Source organism: Rhinatrema bivittatum, chromosome 7 (assembly GCF_901001135.1).
Source record: "Rhinatrema bivittatum chromosome 7, aRhiBiv1.1, whole genome shotgun sequence".
In the NCBI taxonomy this organism is placed as follows: domain Eukaryota; kingdom Metazoa; phylum Chordata; class Amphibia; order Gymnophiona; family Rhinatrematidae; genus Rhinatrema; species Rhinatrema bivittatum.
The window spans coordinates 253,251,172-253,269,994 of NC_042621.1; the positions used below are offsets into that span (position 1 = coordinate 253,251,172).

General features: G+C 43.4%; 1 protein-coding gene across 1 annotated transcript in view; it reads left to right on the forward strand.

Moving 5' to 3' along the window:
• ADAM12 (ADAM metallopeptidase domain 12) overlaps positions 1 to 18,823 on the forward strand; it is a 968,421-nt gene that overhangs the window by 540,847 nt on the left and 408,751 nt on the right. The window lies entirely within an intron of this gene.

An 18,823-nucleotide genomic window follows, 5' to 3' on the forward strand; every position in this document is an offset into this window, starting at 1 on the left:
CGAGAAAGGACAGGACTGGAACAATTCTAGACAGAACAAGGGCTGAGCAAGGCAACACAGAACACAGAACAAATATGCCCAAAAGCAGGTAGGTGGACAGCCCATAGGCCACTGGGCAACAGAATAAGGCCAGATAGGCTACAAGACAGACAAGGCAAGGAGTGAGAAGGCCAGGTGGCTGCAAAGCAAGACTAGGAGAAGAAGGCCGATGGCCACAAGGCAGGACTAGGAGCAAGGCTAGAAGACAGATAGTGAGAAAGACAGAAACAAAGACAAGGAGCCAAAGGTAACTTCATAAACCGACTAGGTAGCTATGGCAAGGCTGAATTACATAGGTCAGAGACCAGGGCATGGCGAGAAGTTTGGCCAACCTGGAGAGTATGGTCACTGAGGTCCCCTGGTGGAGGGGAGGTTGCAAGACAGGCTGAGTCATGAGCCCAGAGATGAGATAAAGAGAACAGTTCAGAGCAGGGCTCATCAGAGGCCTCTGCTGATAGGGAGGCATCATAGGGTACGGTGAGGCTGCATAGCAGCTGAAATCGTAACAAGCAGGCTATAGTAACATAGTAAATGATGGCAGATAAAGACTAGATGGACTAAATGGTCCATCCAGTCTGCCCAGCAAGTTGTGTAGGGAAGGAACTGCTGCTCTACGCATGTTACTCCCTTTTGTTAAGGGTAGTAGCCATTGCTCATGCAGATTACCACAATGCAGAAATATTATACCTAAAATTAACATAGGTTACCCATGTCTTCATTTCTATCCTTTAGCCATTAGGGATCCTCTGTGTTTATCCCATGACCATTTACCATTCTTGTGTTCATCATTTCTTTTGGGAGGGCATTTCATGCACCTACCACATGTTCTAATGAAGAAATATTTCCTGACATTGTTCCTGAGTCTCCCCCTTGGAGTTTTATGTCATGATCCCTAGTTATACCACCTTCTGTCCATTGGAAAAGGTTTGATTCATGTCCATCATTTATTCTTTCAGGTATTAAAAAATCTGTGTCATATCTCCCCTGTTCCTCCTCTTCTCTATGGTATACATATTTAAGTCCTCCATTTTCATCTCATAAGACCCCTACACCATTTTAGTTACTTTTCTCTGGACTGCTTCCATACTTCCCTTATCCTTTAGAGCACAGGTGGCAAACTCCAGTCCTTGAGGGCCACAAACAGGCCAGGTTTTCAGGATATCCACAATAAATATACATGAGATAGATCTGCGTGCTCTGCCTCCAATGGATGCAAAACTATCTCATGCATATTCATTGTGGTTATCCTGAAATCCTGGCCTGTTTGTGGCCCCTGAGGACTGGAGTTTGCACCCTTGCTTTAGAGATATGGTTTCTGAACTCAGTACTTCAGGTAAGGTCTCACCAAAGACCTATACTGGGGCATTATCAATTCCTTTTTCCTGCGAGTTTTGCCTCTCTCTATGCAAGACAGTATTTCTCTGGCCTTAGCCACTGCTTTGTCACATTGCTTCACTACCTTCAGATTGTCAGACACTATCAGTTCAAGGCCTCTCTCCTATCCATGCACATCAATCTTTTGCCTCCGATCATGTACAGCTCCTTAAATTACTGCATCTCAAATGCATGACTCTGCTCTTCTCGGCACTGTGTTCTAGCAATCAACCTTTCAACCACTCTTTGAGTTTTCTTAGATCATTTTTTATTCTCTCTACTCCTTCAGGTGTGTCCACTTTGTTGCAGATCTTAGTGTCATCCAGAAAAAGACAAACTTTAACATCTAACCTCATTGTTAAATTGCTCTCAAAGATATTGGAACAGGAATGGTCCCAGAAGCAATCTTGGTCACTGTTCTCCCTCCAGAGCAGGTTTCATTAACCATTACATCTATTGTCTGCCAACCAATTCATAATCCATTTCATCACCTTGGGACCCACTTCCAGGTTTCTCATTTTATTCAGAAGCTTTCTATGCGAAACCATATCAAAAGCTTTTCTGAAATCCAAGTAAACCAAATCAAGTGCTCGTTTAATTCACTAGTCACACAATCAAAAAATCAATCAGATTTGTATGATAAAATCTTCCTCTGGTTAAACTATGATGTCTCAGATACTGCAACCCACTGGATTGTAGATAGTACACTATCCTTTCCTTCAGCAGGGTCTCCATTAATTTTCCCACCACCGAGGTAGGGGTATCTGGCCAGTAGTTTCCAGTCTCCTCTCTACTATCACTTTTATGAATTTATTTATTTATTATATTTTGATTTTGCATATGACATTCAGGTACTATAGGTATTTAACTACCCACAGGAGGCTTGCAATCTAACCGGGAGCTTTACAAAGCTGCAATAAGACGATATCATGAGTTAAACAACATGTTACACAGGAAATCACCATATTTTTGCACTATTCTGCGACAGAGCAGAAGATTTTTTTCCCTATATGGAATTAAGATGCTTTGCATACATTTGCATGCATAAAATGTCCTAATGCATGCAAAGCAGCTTATGGATAGGCAATCCTATAGTAATAAAATAACACAACTGACTTTTTAAAAAGTCAGCCCCATTATTGTAGTGCATTTGAGGGAGGTGTAGTTATTTTCCCAAGGGAGCATTGGGCCGCTAACGCAGATCCCAGATGGACCCACAGGAAAGTTAAAGAGCCAAAGTGCCCAAAATACATAGCCCCAAACCAGCAAGAAATCATCCTGAGGTCATTGGAGACCACTCCCTCTCCCCCCACCACCCTCCAAGGTGGCTCTAATCCCCTGAAATAAATAACAAATAATGAGGCCAATCGAGTGCTGTGGCCCACTCCCTTTCCCATGCCTGGCTTGCCTTAATCCAAATATATGGTCCCTTAGCCAAAGAATTCTGCCCCCCCCCCCAAAGAAGGCCCATTCCTCTTCTCTCCAAAATCCCTGGGGTCCAGTGGGCCCCCTCCCCTCAAACCCAAACCCAAAACATGACCCTGTAGGTCTGGGGTGGCAGACAAACCTCAGCCTCTGCCATCAAAATCCCCCGTACTTCTAAAATGCATCTTCAATACCTGCAGCAACCTGGAGTTCCCCATAGCTCTGGGCCTGTCAAACCTATTTTGAAAATGACCTGACCTTATCGTGTGACGGGGCAAAGTCCAGGGATCAGACCTAGGCCATGTGGCCTAACTCTGAACCTCAGACTTTGCCCTGTCACTTGATAAGGGCAAGGTCAGGTTAGGTAGATACCATTTTTCGAAATAGCTTTTACAGGCCCAAAGCTAGGGGATGCTCTGTGCCCCCATTGGCTATTGAAGATGCATTTTAGAGGAATGGGGGGCCCAGGGTTTGGGGTCCACCTATGTTACCTCTCCCTTCAGACCACCAGGGTCATTTTTGTGGGTTTGGGGAGAGGGGGACCACTAGATCCCAGGGATTTAAATGTCTATGGAAGGAGGGTTGAAGGGATGAGCCTTATGGGGAGAAAAAATCTTTTGGCTAAAGGGTCATTTCTTTGGTTTAAGGGGAGAGGATGGAGAATGGAGCAGGGCATTGCTATGCAATTGGCCTCATTATTTTTGTATTTATTTCAGGGGATGATAACTGCCTCGAAAGGTGGGGGAGAGTGGGCGGATTTCTCCAATTAGTCCCTGGGAGATTTGCATCCTTTGGGGGAGGAGGCCATTAATTTTTGGGCCTCAGGCCTTAAAGCTATGGCTGCCTAAGCTGAGATGGCCTGCCATGGCGCAGGAAGGTCCTGTACTGAGGCGTGAGTTTTTGTTGCATTAAAAAAATTGCACTGTGGGACTGACACAATAGTTTCTTGGAGACTATCCAAATATGGTGGGGACCCCCTGTGAAATGTAGCCCCTCCTGTGATAAACTATTGCTGCTTAGTAAATCTCCTGTTAAGTTGTACCTGAGGCAATGGAGTGTAAAGTGACTTGCCCAAGGTCACAAAGAGCAATGGTGGGATTTGAACCCTGGTTTGCAGCCCACTGTTCTAACCATTAAGCTACTCCTCCACAATTGCCCTTCTTCAGTCTTGTGGCACCACTCCAATTACTAAGGATGTGCATTCATTTCAAATGAATTTTAAAAATGTGACAAATAAGGGCAAATTGTTTCATTTGGGAGGCCCTGAACCAAATCAGGGGTCCCCCAAATGAAATTAACCATATTTGTTGCATTTGTTTGAAATTAATGCATTGGGCCTAAGTCTAGGCCTGAAGCTGGGGCCTCACCTAAGGTGTAGGCTAAGGTCCAAAGTTGGGGCTGCAACCTAGGCCCTAGCGGGACACCGATGCCTCGGCCTAGACCTAGGTCAAAAGCTGAGGCTTCACCTAGGGCATAGGCCGAGGCCTTAAGAAGGGATTATGGGCTAGGCCCAAGTGCACCGCTGCAGTCTCTTACCTGATCTGTCGAGGATATCCGATGGCAAGACTGGGCCCCAGGTTTCATGGTCCAGACCCTGGGTCCTGACATCTGTGCCTCGGTCTAGGCCAGAGCTCGGACCCAAGCCCGACATCACAACCCAGGTCCTGATGCCTGGACCCAAGCCTGATGCTGCAACCTGGCATGGAAGACAGGTCCCAATGCTGGGGACTCAGCCTGGACCCAGGCCCAATGCCGTGACCTGGTCCGGAGGCTGGGTCCCAATGCTTGGGCCTTGTCTACTTTAATTAACTCTGTGCATTCACTCAGTGGACTACATCGTTTTGATATATGGCAATTGCATGGCAATAGCATACATCAAATTCATGCTGCCCACTGGGGTGAATGCGCTGGTGTTAATAAACTGTGGCGCAACGCCAGTGAATGGTATCAGAAGAAAAAAGAGGACAAATAGGGAGCAGTGGTGAGGCCTGAGATCCAAGCCTGAGCCTGACCTGAGGCCAAAGCCCAGGTGTCAGGATCTGGCTTCCAGTTCAGGCTCAGGTATCAGGCCTAGATCCAGGCCTAGGCCCTGGCATCAGGACTCAGCCTTCAGTCTGAATCATGGCATCGGACCTGAGTCCGGGCCTAGGCCCCAGCATCAGGACCTGGCCTTCGGCCTGGGTTGTGGCATTGGGCCTGGTTCCAGGCTCCAGCCTAGGCTGAGGCCCAGGCGTCAGGACCCAGCCTCTAGACTGAGTCACAGCATCAGGCCTGGGTCTGGGCTGAGGCCCCAGCTTCGGAAACCAATTTCTGGACCGGGTCACAACATCGGGCCTGTGTCCGGGCTCCAGCTTAAGCTGAGGACCAGGCTAGGTCATGGCGTTGGACCTTGGTCTTGCATAGTCTGATGGTGCAGAAGGAAGCCGTGACCTCATCTACACAAGGCTGAGGCTTTGGCCTGGGCCTATGCCTCGTTGGTATAGCTCTTCCAGACTAGGTAAGTAGGGACCAGGGGGGGATCCTGACCTTGGCATTTTTCCAGGCTGGAGGGCAGGAACCCCCACTTTTGATTTTTTGCCATTTTGGGGGGGAGGGTTATTATTGTTTAATTAATTTTTTGCTCATGAATTAAGCGAATCAAGCAATCCATGAACTGAAATTTGTGGAAAAAAACTCCCAAAAATGAAATAAAAATGAAAACAATTAGTTTTCCCCTACACATCCCTATCAATTACCCCAAGGATCTATTTTACAGGTTCTTCAGAGGACCCACCAACACCTCTCTGAGCTCCCTTAGTATCCTGGGATTTTTGTCTTCATGTCAACTTTCAGTTTCACCAAAATGCAGGGTTGGATTTAGTGGCATAGCCATGGGTGGGCCCTAGCAGGCCATGGCCCACCCACTTTGGGTTCAGGCCCACCCAATCAGGGCTATCCAACACCAAATGAGGTCTGGCCTCCACTGACTGTACTCTCACGGTGGCTGAAGAAGAAGAAGGCTCTGCCAAAGCAAAACCGACATGGGAACCCAGTCCCTCCGAAGCAAGGCTGCCATGGGAGCTCATCTCCATGGCAACGAAGAAGAAGCCTGGCCCTGCCATAGCAAGACTACTACGGGAGCTCATCCCCCTGGTGGCGCAGAGAAAATCTAGCCCCGCCAAAGCAAGGCCATCACGGAAGCCCATCCCTGTCACAGCGAAGAAGATGGCCAGCTGGAATAAAGCAGTGGCGAGAGCCCATTCCTGCGGTGGCAGAAAATTAGGTTTGGTGGTGAGGCCCGGTGCATGCATGTGAGAATGGGAGCCAGAGTATAGGTGTTTGTGCATGAGAATGGGAGCCTGAGTGTTATATGTGGGTATTTGTGCATGAAAGAATGGGAATCTGAGTATGGGTGTTTATCTGTGAAAGAATGTGTGTGAAAGAATGGGAGCCTGAGTGTGGGTGTTTGTGTGTGAAATAATGGGAGCTTGAGTGTGGGTGTTTTGTTTGGTAGAATGGGAGCCTCAGTGCATGAGTGAGAGCTTGTGTGTGTGGTAGAACATGTGAGTTTGAGAGCTTGTGAGTTTATGGGAGTCTGTGAGAGAAAGCATGAGCCTTTGTGTGTGTGAGAGAGAGGAAGAGAAGAAGATAGGGCAGAGAGAAGAAATGGAAAGAGAAGAGTAACCCTGGAGAAAGAATTAGGAAAAGTCGGACAAGGGGAAGTGGAAAAAAGAGACTGGAACCAACCAATTAGAAAAATAAAAAGATCAGACAACAAAGGTAAAAAAAAATTATTTTGAGATTTTAGCAATTGGAATATGCCATCTTTGGTTATGTGCATTTCTTATCATTTTATATTTTGTTCTTTATCGTTCCACTGTTCAGATTCTAGTTTCTCAGGGTTTCTATTTTGGTTTTGTTTGCGTGTTTGTTGTCCCTTATTTCTGTATTAGGTCTGTGTTATTAGTCTGTGTTCCGCCTGTTATTAGTCTGTGTTCCGCCTGTGTGTGACTGAGGCACAATATTGCTGCTACCGTGCAATTCCTTTGTAGGAATTTGTAGCAGTCTGGCTAATTCTTTTATTCCAGTATGTGGTATATTAATGTTCTAGGGCCTAGTGTAATATTTGCATTGCTTCTTTTTCATAAGGTTACTGTTATTTGAGTCCTGAGAGTCAGTGCTGTTATGATATGGTATAGCAAGGCTCTAGGTTCTTTTTTTTTTTTTTTAGGGGTTTTTGTTACTTAAAAAAATGTTTAGCATTGGAGGGAGTCTTTTTTTCGGCTTAGGTGACTCCAGAATCTGTATATAGTTTGTTTTTTTTCATGTTGGGTTGTAATGTGAACTGTCGTAGTTTTGCTCTGCACCCGCTCTTATGATTATTGCTAATTTATTGTGATAAAAACATTGATATTTCTTTTATGACATGATTGATTGGAACTGATGTTTGTGTTCTTTGCTTTATACCTGATATTCTTGTGCATTTATAAATTGCAATAAATATAAAATAAAATAATACAGATTAATAAGGAATTTTTAATGTTGGTAAGTGCTTGAAACAAGAGTTAAAATATTCTAAAAAGTTTCACTCATGATGCATAAGAGCTGTCGTAGACTTCTTAGGAACCCACTGGAGTACAACTAGTAGGGTTTAGACCTGTATGCCTACAGCCTACCCTTGTTAATATTGGGCCCACCCAAAAAATCAGTTCTGGCTATGCCACTGGTTGGATTTACCTTTGAGGTGCCACCCCTGGGGAGAGGCGTGGGGGCTCCTGTAATAAAAAAAAATGTGCTCATATCCCCCTTCTCTCTCCCTACTCTGTGTCTCCCTTTCTCTCTCTCCCCCTCTGTCCAATCCCCCCTCTCTTAATTACCCCTCTCTTTCTCTCACTCTCCAGCCCTGTGTAATGCACACTCTCCCCCCTCAACTGCACATCCTCCTCCCTCTTTCTCTCTTCCCTCCGCCACATGACCCTTCCCCCATGCCCCACATCCCCATGATTTATTATTTATTTATTTTTAATTTTTATATACCGAAGTTCTAGTAGGGACTACAAATCACTCCGGTTTACATAAAACGAAGAACTGCTCAACAGATAGCGGAGCTTTACATGGAACCGTATAACATAAGGAACAGTATAACTGGTTGACAATTTAACATAGTGCTAAATGAAGTGATAATATTTTAACTGGTAATAAATAAAGAAATATAATATTATATATAAGAAGTATAACTATTTAACGTAGCAATAAATATAAATATAAGCAATGCCTAATGATCCCATATCTCTTTCCATTATGTCCCTCTCTCCTTCTTCTCCCTTCTGCTGAGTAGACCATGGATCCCTGGTCTTAACCAAAGCCCCTTCCTTCTCCTTCTCCTCCTCCTCCTCCTCCTCCTACCAGCAGTGGCCTTGGCACAGTGACAGTACCCCCTTCAGTAGTAGATGGCTTTTCCTTCTTTCAGTGGCAGATGCAACACCACCCTTACACAGCTCTCCTTCTCTTGCACACATAAGAACATAAGAAGTTGCTATACTGGGTCAGGCTGAGGGTTCATCAAGCCCAACATCCTGTTTTCAATAGTGACCATTAGAGGATACAAATACCTAGCAAGTACCCAAACATTAAATAATGCTGGTAATAAGCAGTGTATTCCCTAAGTCAACTTGATTAATAGCAGTTTATGGATTTCTCCATGAACTTGTCCAAACCTTTTTAAAACCCAGCTATGCCAACTGCCTATACTACATCCTCTGGCAATGATTTCCAGAGCTTAATTGAGTGTTAAGTGGAAAATAATGTTCTTGGATTTGTTTAAATATGCTACTGGCTAACTTCATGGAGTGCCCTCTAGTCGTTAAATTATTTTAAAGAGGAAATAACTGCTCCATATTTACTCATTCTAGTCCTCTCATGATTTTATAGACCTCTATCTATAGCTGGCTAACTTTAGGACAGCTCTTTGACTCGACCAGACTAGGCTGGCTAAGTCATCCAGCTAACCATGAATATTGGAGTTAGATGGTTAACTTAGCCAGTTAACTCAACTCTTCCCAGTTATGCTCCTGAATCACCTCTAACTTATCTGGTTAAATTCTAGTCACCTAACTTATTAGCCAGCTATAATTATCCAGATAAAGGCTGAATATAGTAGAATAAGTCATTTAGATGGATAACTATTAAGTTATCCATCTAAATGACTTTTAAATATGGACCTTTTTAAGTTTTAAAATTTCCCAGAGCAATACACATGGATCCTCTTCAGCCAGCAGCAAAATCTTATTCTCTTCTCAATATACCCATGACTTTCACTTTTTTTGTAGGCAATGGCAGCAGCTACACACACAGCACCTGCATTTACTCTGGGTTAATAGGTCAGGGATATGCACACTAGTCTGCCCCAGTTTGTTGCTGCTATCTCATTCACTGAAGGTGCTTCCGCACTTGGAGTTTGCTATGTGGAGAAGAAATAAACATGATACTGCACAAGGCAGGCTGCTGAGTCAGCTGCATGAGGAGCACCTCAGCTTCATGTTGGCATCCCTGCTCACATTCAAAGATTGGGAACGGGAAAAAAAAGGGCTGTAAAGTGGGGATGATGCAGCACCCCTACATACCAGCTTCCTATGCTTAGTGGAGCATCTAGTCCTGATCGTGGCTTGCTAAAGTTATGCCTGTTATTCATGTCCATAGACATAGCTGACTAATGTTAGCTGGCTGTGCTGCAAATTCAAATTTGTTGGCTAAGTTTCACCCTTGTCTTAAACATGACCCTGGGAACACTTACTTTTAAAACAGCTAAATACAGTCGCCTAGTGAAAACAAAAAATAGGCTGCTCCCTGGGAGAACATTTTCAGCCAGTCAGATCTAGCTGCTTAAATTCATAGCATTGCACCCTCGTTACATGTATGGCAGCTCTACGGATAGATAACCTTAATTCAGCTTAATTCATATGGACCAGTGGTTTCTCAATTTCCAACATTTAGTAACAGGAACTGGGAAATATACTACATACTGGAGATTTACACTGAATAACAGCTTCAGAGATTTTGTGCTGTCAGGGGTCCTCAAATGTATGTTTGTTGAATTGTTATGTGGTAAAAAGCAATGCCTTCTAATCTGTAGACACCAGAGAGACAGCAGGTGAGCCTGGCTGAAGACCTCTCTGAAAGCTGGCCCCAAAATGGATTATCTTCAGGTACAGAAGAAAATTCCCAGCGTGCTTAGAGGCTCACCCAATCAGAGCACAGGAGACAGACATTTTAGTTAGGAGAAGTGTATATATAATGTCATTAGGTGGTAACATAGCGCATGAACCAAGTATAAATGGAATCAAAGCATGCAGAAAGGCAACGATATAGCAAATTACAGGACAGGAAAGACTGGTAGATCTTTTTGAAAATCGACCCCAGTAAGTTTGTTTCTCCACCTCTTTCTCTTTCTTGTTTTCTCTCATACTTTCGCTCTCTAACTTCAGAACCTGATTACGTTTAAAACATATTTAAAAAATGTTAAGCCTCATCATACAAAAAAGACCTGCAAATCTCAGATTTTCCCATTCCAATTCTATGTTAATAGTCAAAAAATAATCGCTAATGTATAAGCCTTGTACCAGCTATAATTAAGATAAGTAGAATGTCTACAGAAGAAAACTATAGCTAGTTTCATTGTTTGTGGAAATAAGCACAAAATGTGTTTTCCCAAATATATTATAATACTGTTTGGGAAGCAAACTATTTTAAGGCAATGACAGTTTTGTCCTCGGACACTGAATACAAGCTGCTTGATTGAAACAATGCAGTAACTGATTTTAATTACTTAGTTTATCTTTTGTCTGCAGAGTATATTTTGGGCAGGATGAAGTATTTATTCCTTTATTGTATTTGAAACAAGAGCACTCTATACTGTGATTAGTAATGAGGTTGGTAGAATATTTAGAGAAAAATCATATACATACCAAAGGAAAAGAGAAAATTTAGAGATTGGTTATAGATGGCACAGTTTATTGAAAATACTGCTTTTTATATGTGCTTGTACCCTGATTACAGTTACATGCATCAGGCCTTTATGACAGTTTATTTCTAAAGCCTTTCTTCTAAGGACTATCAGATCAGTTTCAAAAGCTTAGTTAGGACCTGGCTGGGGGGGGGAGTCATTTTGTAACAGCCCGCAGAAGAAAGTTAGCAAATATGCATAAGTTACACCGATTTTTCGGAGCCAAGGTGCACGCATATGTTTGCTCTGAAAATGATCCCACCAAAATCTACCTGCACACAATCAGACCTACTAATTTGAGTAACTTGGTATTGGTCCATGGTTTGGGCTTTGGCCTATGCCCAAAAGCGATGCTGACACCTCAGAACGGGACCAATGCATTTTCTTAAAACGAAATGAACGAATAAGGTCTGTTTCACTCGGGGGGTCCCCGATTCGGTTCAGGGGCCCACTGAAAGAAACAAATTAGCCGTGTTCATCGCATTTTGCAGTTTTGTTTTAAATGAATGCACATCCTTACATAATAATGACCAGGACCAGTGCAAGGCATCCTACGTGAACTTTACAGCCTTTCAACCCCTCCCCTGCCCCACTTCACCCTGTCATGCCTTCTCCACACATTATTAAAAATTATGTATTTATGACATATTTTACATGAGAAAGGATATTCAAAGTACATGCTACTGAGGTAAAAATATCACTTGCTGTATGTATATTACATTTACATGCACTGCTGTGAAACCAACCAGAAAACCCTGCAAAATGTCACTTGGAACCCATATGGTATTAGGCCTACTATGAAGTGTCTTGGGCATGGGCCTGGCCCTTAGAAAGCCACAAGAAAACAGAATAATAATACAATAAACTTTCTATATCAAAATAGCTGTATCTGCCAGCACTCAAACAGCAATAACTCTACCTCTGAAAAGGCAACACTGCAAATATTATACCAGGCCCTAAAACATCAATACATCTCTTAGCAGGAAAACTGAACAAGCCAAACTGCTACAGATCCCTGTATGGAAATGCTTGTTAGCAGAATACTTCACCTCGGTCACACATGCAGTATACTGACAGACACTCAAATACAGAATAAAGAGACCATAAAGTATAAATAGAAACAAGCAGGCAAAAACTGAACTGGAAACTGCAACAAGCCAAATTCTGTATGCAATGAAACAATAGAAAAACAGAAACATTACTATTAATCATAAAACAATAAAATCAAGAAATATATGGTATTTAATATCAATAACAGTAAAACCATGCCAATGAAATGATAATTCAAAACAGCTAACAAATAGAATAACATCCAATAATTAAAAACTCATATAAAAATTTTATGAATTCCAATAAAATATTTTAAAACAGACATATGAAATAACATTCAATAATTAAAACTAATAAGAATTTTTAAAAATCTCTTGCTTTCAATACCTGGGAACCTTTAATTTCCAGTCACCTACGATTGTCGTGGATTAACAGGCAGAGAGGAAGGAGGCTTGTTATACACACAAACTTCATCCTCTTTCTTACTCACACACACACTCTTTCTCTCACAAACACACACACTCTCTCTCACTCCGACACATAACACACATGTTATTTCTCACACTTGTACACATAAACACATACACATGCCACATGCTATCTCACTTGCACACATACTCTTCCTCTCTCTCTCACACACATACACATGCACACTCCCTCTCTCACACATACACACTTGGTCTCTACACATACGCATTCTCTCTCATACACATATATGCTCTCTCAGACACACATAGGCACATGCTCTCTCTCACACTCTCACTCACACACACACACACACTCCTTCTCTCTCTAATTTTTCCCCCTTCTTGAAGCAACAGCAGTATCATCAATCTCTTCCTTCAGCCCCCGCAGCTAACAGGACAGCTTCTTCTTCTAGCCACAAGGGCCATCTCAAGTCTGGTCTTGTACTTTTACCTGCAGGACAGGCCATGCCACTTCTCCTCCTAAGGCCTCGCCAGCTGCACTGCTAATTCTGGCAGGCCTGTGCTAAGATCATGCCAGCCACACTGCTATTCCCATCGTGGCCACATTACTCCAAACGACAGCAGCAGGTAATATCTTCCCTTCTGCACCAGTAAGATTAAGGCATCCTTCAGGTAGCCGCAGTTATAGCAAAAGCACACTACACCTCTGATGGTGAATTATATTGCCTAAAACTTAAGGTTGAAGGAAATATAGACTGAAGGCTATTATGTCCTCTAGATGGGCCAAAATCTTTCCTCCAAGACTGACAGTTTATAGTCAAATAGAAGGCAATAACCAAACTATCCACATTTTGATAAAACCTGCAAATAATTTTTTACCTACAGGATTTGCCAAAGAAATTAAAGCAAAACTACCCAGTTAGTTTGGGTTTGATTATTGCCCCAAGGAAAGTGTGTGTATGGATTTGTGTCTGCATTCCGTGTGGGTCTGTTTTTAAGGAATCTTGTGCAGGTTGTTTTGATTATTCAAAACTAGCTATGCAAGTGCCCCCCCTAAACAAACCCTGTCCCAGGCACACCTCCAAAGATACATGAGTAAAAGTACCACAGGAGTAAAAGCACCCACATGTGCCAGTACGTGTGGGTGCTTTTACCCATATATAGGGTAACCAAATGTAGGTAACCAAGCATTTTACCCATGGAAAGAGCTTTCATTATTGCCCTCATTATGCTGGGGCAGAACATGTACCACTTGCTTCATTAGACTACACAGCTCTATCATTTTGGACTGAATGCAAGGTTAGCTGCTCTTTGTGGCTGCTGCTGCTGCTGCTGGATCAGCATAGAAAGGACTGATTTTCTGTGAATTCCAGGTGTTCACTGTGGGCGACTTCATCACACTATTGCCCTGGAAAGTAAATTCAACATGATGTCAGCATCCACCAGGAATCTCAAAATCTGTTCTGAGTCACATGGCATAGAATCATCCAATAAGATTCCATACGTGTAGCAATATCTTTCCTTACATTTTTTTGATAGCATACAAACTATTGTTGCTTTCAGAACATCAATAATAAATGATACTACATGCTATAAAAATTCCAAGATGTCTTGCTCCCAAAGGCAGCATAAATAATAAACTGAGCTGCCTTTCCCAAAGCTCAGGCTCGAATCTCTTTTTCTGTTCAAATGGTTTACCAGGGTAATGGCCCTATAATAATTATTATTCTTATAGCACAAAGAAGATTCAGTATCACTTAGAGGTAAATTCAAACATCTTCCGACTTGAGGATGGCCTAAGTAATTCAATTGTATTCCATAAACGAAAAGAGAAATAAAGATGTGATGTGACCATCCTGCCTGGCAATTGCACTGCTTTGAGACATGAGTAAGTCAAACATCTTTGATTTGGCTTGGAGTGCAGATTAAAGATGTGGAACTACTTGTATTGATTACTGCCATCCTTTGATGTTGGGGAGTTCTGCTCTTTCTTGTGGTATCATTGCTATGCGAAGACAGATGGCAAAGATGTGTCAGCAAGAAGACATTCACACATTATCTCTTTGTAGCCTACTGCGGTCTGGCTAGCATTCCTCTCCCTCTCAACAGAGCGGGCTTTCACTCTTTTCTCCAGCCTGGCAGGGTAAGACTCTCTCAGGGATCCTTCTTTCTAAGAATGCACACTTATATATGAAAACCTCCTGGACTGGACAGGAGGGATGTGCACACACAAAAAAACTTCATTTTGGTTTATGTTTTTTCATTTCTGGGGTAATTTTTTAAAAATTGGGTTTTGATTTGTTTAATGCTTATTTCGGTTCGGTTTGTTTGCCAAACCAAAATAAACATTTATCTTTAAAAACAAAACAAAGAAAAAGAAACCCAAAAAAGGGGTCTTCCTGGGACTCCTGCTGCTGCTTTAACTGAACCGTGGCCTCCCTGGGACCCTCCACTCTACCTCCCCACAAATAAGCCACAGCATCCCCAGGTCCTTCCACCCCCCCCCCCCTGCCTCAAATAGGCCAGGGTCTCCCCAGCCCTCACTTCCCCTTCCATGGGGGTCTTCCAAGAAGAAAAGCACAGGAGCGTTGGCCCTCAAGGCCAGCCAGTACCGTATTGTTTTACAGCCACATTGCTTTATGGTCGTAAACCATTATGGCTGAAGCCAGCACCATTTTAAATGAGAGCTGCAGGGCAGGAGGGACTGAAGATTGCTCCTGGCTCTTTGTTCATGGAAAATCCCCTTGTGAGGGGTAAGCAGAAGCAGCAGAAGCCCTGGCCCCTGTTTATTTGCAGTGGGGGACAGAATAGCTCAGGAAGAGTCCTGGGGAGGCCCCAGCTCTGTTAAGGTTTGATGGAGGGGCCCGGAAAACCCCTTTTTGGTTGTTGTTTTTTTAAGTAACAAACCAAAAATATCAGAAAATGTTTAGATATTTTTGGGTAAACCCCTTTTGCGTTCCTTCCATTTCTAACACACTTGAAAATAGATTTTATTATGAAAACAGCATTTCTTTAAAACTAATGCATGTCTCTGCCAGGCAAGGGGGCACATCTGGGAGTTGCTGGTCCATCATACAACCCATGGGATTCCCTACGTTCCTCTGGCAGGGTAGAAAACTTGCTTCAGTAAAGACACCTCCACAACAGGCTGACTTGTTCCAAAAATAAGTTTATTGAGAAACTTGCTGAATTGTAATGAGTTGAGAAATTAATGTATAATAAACTGTATTTGTATTTATTAAAATGTATTAGTTGCTTGTACCAAGGCCCTAAGCGAAATACATAAAAACACACATAATTAATGCAATAACACAAATTTTAAAACATATTTAAAATACTCTTTACAAAGACTATGACAAATACTATCAATAATGAAAATCACCATCTTCAAGTTTGCGTACAAGTTGCCTGCAGAATCAATAATAAAAGTAAAAGCAAAGATTCAAACAAAAGCCAGTCCTAGCAAAAATGACTTTAGGAGTGTCTTAAAAATGTTTGTGTGCTCTGGGGGGCCAATGCAAATAAATGTGGTGAATGCAGGCGCTGAGTGTTCAGCGCCTGCTTTCCTAATGCGCCCCCCCAGGCACCTCCTCTGGGTGCGCCATGCAATATTTAGATTAACGGTCACGTTGTCAAGGAGGCGCTAGGGTCGATTGAGCGTCCCTAGCGCCTCCTTGACAGCAGTAGCCTCTATGCAGTTGGCTGTCAGCAGCCATCCACCGGTTAAGAAAACGGATGCTGAATTTATCGGCGTCTGTTTTCCTAATCGGCGCACAGCCACGGATTTGGGAAACGGTCGCTTGTTAACTGAGCGTCCGTTTCCCTGTCTGCCTGCACTATTTTTTAAACTTTTTTTTAACTTTTTAAAAAGTTTCCTTCCTCCTACTTAATATCACAATGATATTAAGTACAGAAAAGCAGGTCTTAAAATCTACCCCATTATTTTTTTTGCATTTCGGGTGATTAGCTAATAGCCTCATCAACATGTATTTGCATGAGATGAGTGCCATTAGTTTCACTGGGTGTTGTACGCTCATTGTGGAGGCACTTATCCCCTTATTGCATATTGTGGAGGCACTAATCCCCTTATTGCATATTGCATATTGCCTAAGGGGATTAGGTAGCGCCTACACAACCCACATCCAACTACAGGTTAAACAGTGTGCTCGGCTGAGTGCACTGTATTGCATCGGCCCCTATAAATCTTAGGATTTCAGGAATTTAATTCCATTGCAGTGGTGCGGCAACAGAGAATGCACAGTCCCTTGTCACAAACAATCTTGCTGCTCTTACTGATGGGACTTCAAGAAGGCCTCTCCCTAGAGATCAAAGAGATCTTGTGGGTTGGTAAAGGCAATAAAATCAAACAGTCACATAAACAGTTGGCAAGCATGCAGGGGCTTCCCTTAATTACAAATACCCTTTCAGGCTACTCCAAGGAATTTCCTTAGCTTTGAGAGTCCCCTTGTTGGCACCTGATTACCGCTGTCTCTCCTCCTCTCCTGAAAACCACTGGATGGGGCAGGACACCCTAGAAAAGAATGATATTCTTTTCACTCTTGTGGCTCTCATTTGAATTTCCTCAGCCCTTTTCACCTCTGAGGATGCTCCAGCTGACTGCTCTTCCACAGCTACAGCTACCCTGGAAATTTCTCTGCTCCTTTGTGTCCCTCTCTTCTTCCTCAGGACCACTGGAGGATAAATCCCAGCAGAGTAAGGCGTATGGGAAATGCTCCCCCTCAATAGGAATCTCACACAGATTCATACCTGCTGCTCCCAGCACCTCTCTCTCTCTTTAGTCCCAAGGGACTCTGACCTTAAACCCTGGGCTACTGCAGAAGAAAAAGCCCAGCACTGCCATGCTCTCAGTTGTACTCATTCGACAGATCTACAGGCAGCACTCATTAGGGTGCCTCTAACGGATTCTACAGGGCTCCCAGGCCCTCATGGTGAGACTCCTATTTAAGAAGGAACCTGTGGGTATCCTTACATTTACTTATGGAAGAGGCTTGTAAGACCTGAATTCAGAAAAGAACATAGCAAAGGAAGACCTCTCTTTGAGATCTAGATAAACATTAAGGACACTTTTCCTAGCTGCTTTTCTCAAGTCAGATTAAGCCTGCTCAGTTTAACCCTCAGCAAAATATTTTCCTCCGTGGCAAAGCTTCTGTCAGGTGGGCTTCTCCCAATTCAGTCCTTCGGAGAATTCAGTTGCCAAACATGGACTCACCCTGTCACCATTCAATTTTTCTGTAGGGTCCCAGCTCAGTCAAGCCTTCACTAGAAAATAGTGCCTTTCTTTGCAGTTTCACCCAGCACCACAGGATCTTGGCCTTACAACAAACAGGTCGATACAGTAAAGTGTGCTCCGTCGGAGCGCACTGTCAGCCTGCTCTGGACGCGTGTTTTCCCTTACCCCTTATTCAGTAAGGGGAGGAAAACACGCAGCCCACCCGCGGCACCTAATAGCGCCCTCAACATGCAAATGCATGTTGATGGCCCTATTAGGTATGCGCGCGCGATTCAGTAAGTAAAATGTGCAGCCAAGCCGCACATTTTACTCTAAGAAATTAGCGCCGACCTGTGGGTCGGCGCTAATTTCTTCCGGCGCCAGGAAAGTGCACAGAAAAGCAGTAAAAACTGCTTTTCTGTGCACCCTCCGACTTAATATCATGGCGATATTAAGTCGGAGGTCCCCAAAAGTAAAAAAAAAGTTTAAAAAAAAAAAAATTTTGAATTCGGCCCGCGGCTGTCGGGCCGAAAACCGGACGCTCAATTTTGCCGGCGTCCGGTTTCCGAGCCCGTGGCTGTCAGTGGGCTCGAGAACCGACGCCGGCAAAATTGAGCGTCGGCTGTCAAACCCGCTGACAGCCGCCGTTCCTGACAAAAAGGAGGCGCTAGGGACGCGCTAGTGTCCCTAGCGCCTCCTTTTCCCCGTTTTTCCCGCGTCACCTCATTTAAATACTGAATCGCCCGCACCGGCGAGGGGCCGGTGCGCGCGCCGGGAGAGCGGGCGTTTGTCCGCTCTCCCGCGGTCTTACAGTATCGACCTGATAGTTTTCAAGGTTTCCACTCTGTCCCTCTCTCCTTGGATACACCTTTTTTTAGTGCTTTCCAACATACCGAATGTTGAAAAGAATTCAATAAAGGGATCATCTGTCCGAAGGCACAACTCCTTTCCAAAATAGGGATAACAATTTATCAAATTTTGCATACATGAAGAAAATGTTAATATCTCAGACGAGTTTAAAAACCAGAATCATCGGGTCAGTATTTTCAGAGATCCAAGCTTCCAAAAAAAATACCTTTTTTTTTCTCCATGGGAAACAGAAATTATAGAATGCTGTTTACTACTCCATTATAAAAGACTCCCAATACCGCCAGCTGTTTGGCCAAAAGCAACACAAGAAAACAGGGACAGGGAAAAGTAACTGAAGCAGCTGGCGCCGGATGGCGCCAAAATACACGTTCAAAGCCACCTCCCGCCACAAAGTCACACACACCACATACACATACCTGAACACAC